Raw genomic sequence first — 3,693 nt, forward strand, 5'->3', positions numbered from 1 at the left:
TTGGAGGAGGAATTTCGGGTCTTTGGCATGAGCATTTTTTAGCATCCAGGGATGAATCCCAACTTTAATCAAGTAAACAGCAAACCAAGGTCCATATACTCTACCCTAGTGATCAAGAGGATTAAATCTTCATTTTTATAAAGTTTTGAGAACTTTAACCAACTTGTTGATGTTGGTGGTGGTTTGGATGTCACTGTTGATCTTGATCTAATTATTTCTAAATATCCGCATATATTAAGGGGGGTAATGCTAGGAAGAGCAAATTTTTTAAACTAAATTTGTAAATCAAATGATGTGGTTGTAGATGATTGGGTTATTAATTAAGTGTCGATTAACGTGCTTATTTCTTATTAGTAACACATCATTTGGTTTGCAAATTTCATCTCCCTAGCATTATCCATATTAAGGGCCGGTATCAATTACAACTTGTTTCACGTCATAAAACATATGCCCTTTCTTATCCTGGTAATTAATTAAAGTCTTTCATTACTAATTATATATGTAACATTTAAGCCAAGCAATACTATTATTAACACTTCATAAATCTCATTCTACACTCCTCACAAGTGTATTTTTTCTTCCAATTACAGAATGTTTGGAGTGCAAAATGAGATTTTTGAAGTGCCAATAACAGTTCCCTACATATAATTGTAGTTTTCTATTTGTTTTTCAGGCATAGAACATGTACACTACCAAAAAACGCATTCGCAAATGGAAAATATTGTCGCCTAAAACTCTGTTTCGTCGCATAAAGTTTTGGGCAATGAAATTCCCTTCGGACAAAGTTTATGGCGCAAAAGTCAGTGGTTCACCCGACAAAATTTTGAATTTGTCGGGTAATCTAGTTGTAAACACATATTTCCTTGAATGAATGAAACAAGAACAAGTCTACAAAATAAATTTGTGTTAATATATAGTTTAGGGTTACAATCTCCGATTACAAAATTAGATCCTCTTATTTGACCTTCAGAGTTATAGGATGTATGTGTAAAGTTGTTGATCTAAGGGTCGAAGTGACTTGATCTTGAATCCAAATGCCGCAAAAAGATTTGGCTTGTGGCGATGGAGGATCCGACATGTGTTGTGGTAATTGATGGTTCTTCACAAGTGTGGCGAAGAATGCAAAGAGTTTTCTAAATCTTTTGAGTATGTAGAGTGTTTGGGAGTTTGAGCAACTGAGTGTGAGGATGTGTTTCTGAGGAGGTGTCAAGACTTGCTTCGTTTGTTTGAAGTCGTAAAATTTGATTCAAAGGCGATGAACACTTGATCTTGAATTGGGCTTGAAGTTTCTTCAAGGGCCATCGAGGCTTGGTCTTGAACGAAACAGGACCACGAGAAGTTTCAAGTGATGGGTGGTCTTTTTAGAATTAGTGTGAATGAATCGGCACATGTTTGTTTATTCTCCACGAGTTTGGTGAAGAGCACAAGTGTTTATGTGTTTGGTTTTTGCTTTGGCCAGAGAGTTTTCTGGTATCTTCAATAGTTTAGATTTGCTTCCTCCCACTCTGAAGTCCATGAGCACCTAGTATCTTTAGGCAAAGAATCAAGCTTGGTTTGGAAAACCCAATCTCGACTCCGTAATTTGTGGGATTAGATTTCTGATTTGATTCAACTTAAACTAATTGATTTAATTTAGTCATTTACTGAATAAAAATCTTTAACTTAGAAAATTAAAATCTAATTCATATAATTTGATCAAATTAGGATTATTTTGTTCCCTTTTGTACTCGATTTGATTTGTTTGACAAATGTCTCCTATATCAACATGTGTTAGTCTTTATGACTCATCCGACTTTGATGAGTCACATATTACGTGTGCAATTTGATGGGACCCATAATGCATAGTTTTATGAGTCAAAATTTAATTTATTAGCGAACACTTATTTCACCGAAATTTTGACATCTACAAATGCCACGACTTCAGACCGCATCGTAGACAAGCTTGTCACGTCTTGGAAGTGGCTTGAAGTCCCTCTTTTGGGGAGGCAGATTGTCTGCCCTCTTGTTATGGTGCCTTCCCCATGCCATTCCATTTGTGCGGTCACGGTTAAGCCATGTCAACATTTCATATTCCTATTGTTTTTTGTCTTATTATCTCTATAAAAAAAAATCAATATAAAATGTTGACGTGGCTTAACCGTGATAACACAAAATAGGAGGGCATGGGAAGGGCACCATATTAGGAGGGCAGACAATCTGCCTCCCTCTTTTGGTGTGATGCTCAGCCTGATTCTACTACCTTTAACATTTTTATCTGCTTTTGGCACCTAAGCTTTTTTCCTTTTGCTTTTAATTACATAGCTCAGATCTTATGGCCAATACACTTGGTAATGTCATATTTGAGGTTTTTTAGTAAATGATTTTTGAGATTTGCATAACTCTTCATTTTGGTCTTTAAGATTTCAAATCAATAGAAGTAGTTCATGAGTTTGTCTACCATCAATTATTTTGATTATTCCAAGAAAAATATCCATTAAGTAGGGTTAAAATGACAAAAATACTCTCAATTTTTGTCAAATCATTGATAGTGGACAAACTGAGAGACCACTTTTATTGATTACAAATCTCAAAGACCAAAGTGATGAATTATGAAAATCTTAAAAACCATTTTGAATAAAAATATATTTGAAGGCACACTTCTTCCTTGAAATGCAGCGCTCCAATCAAATAGTTTTTCTTTTTGTTTTATTTTTATTTTTCTAAAGATTTCCCTAGAAATTTCCTGGGATGCACAGGAACCCAAATAGGCATGCAGACTACAATTTGTAATTTTGGTAAATGTGTGCTCACCACCCTTTGTCTTGGATATTTGGTGCTCCAAATGGGTAAGGAAAACTATATAATTAATGTGACTATTCTCTGCAAAAAAAATTTCCCACCAGTGTAGAATGATCTTTTGATTTTGAATAACCAAAACTATCGCCATAACTGGTGCAATTACAATATTGCAGTGAAATATTTTATTTGAATTCATATAACCTCACTTTACATTTAATTTAAATTTTACATGTGAATTGTTATTTTTATCCTATTGTAAATTACCATCAAGTACAAAATGAAATTAACAATAAAACTAAAATTTATTAATAAACCCACACTAATAATTGAATTTTTACTATCACGCAATATTTTCCCTTACATTCTATTCTAGCTAAAACCCTAGACACTCTCATAGGAAAAAAAAAAAAAGAAAAAAAAAGAAAAAAAAAAAAAAAGAAGCTATTTTTGATAGATGGACAAGGATTTTGAAGTTTTGGATTCTTCAACTACGGTATGAATCGATTTATGTAGATTTTTGTTTGATTTTAATTATTTTTGTTTAGGGTTTACAAGTGTATTGCTTGCAAAAAGTTCAATCGTATTCGTACATAAATCTACAACTCGAATATGAAATCATCATTGGCATCAACTTTTCTTACGCCATCTTCTTTGCATTGTAGGCATGTTTAATTTTTAACAAAGTGACTAGTACTATTGGCCTTTAGCGTGTTGAAATATGATTATGATAATATGTGTAATCATGTGTAAATGGTTTTCACATAGTGAAATAAGTTAATTAATTAATAAAGAAAATAATATAATTTAAAGGTAATTTAGCCAAAAGTTAATAAAATTTTGCTATTAAGCCATATATCAATGCCATATGTTTGTTTTAGATTTAATTAATGATATATTTTTATTAATTAGGCATGG

This window comes from the organism of the source record quoted next, unplaced genomic scaffold, assembly GCF_019419815.1.
Source record: "Pyrus x bretschneideri cultivar Hongxiangsu unplaced genomic scaffold, Pyrus_bretschneideri_v1 Contig4, whole genome shotgun sequence".
NCBI lineage: Eukaryota > Viridiplantae > Streptophyta > Magnoliopsida > Rosales > Rosaceae > Pyrus > Pyrus x bretschneideri.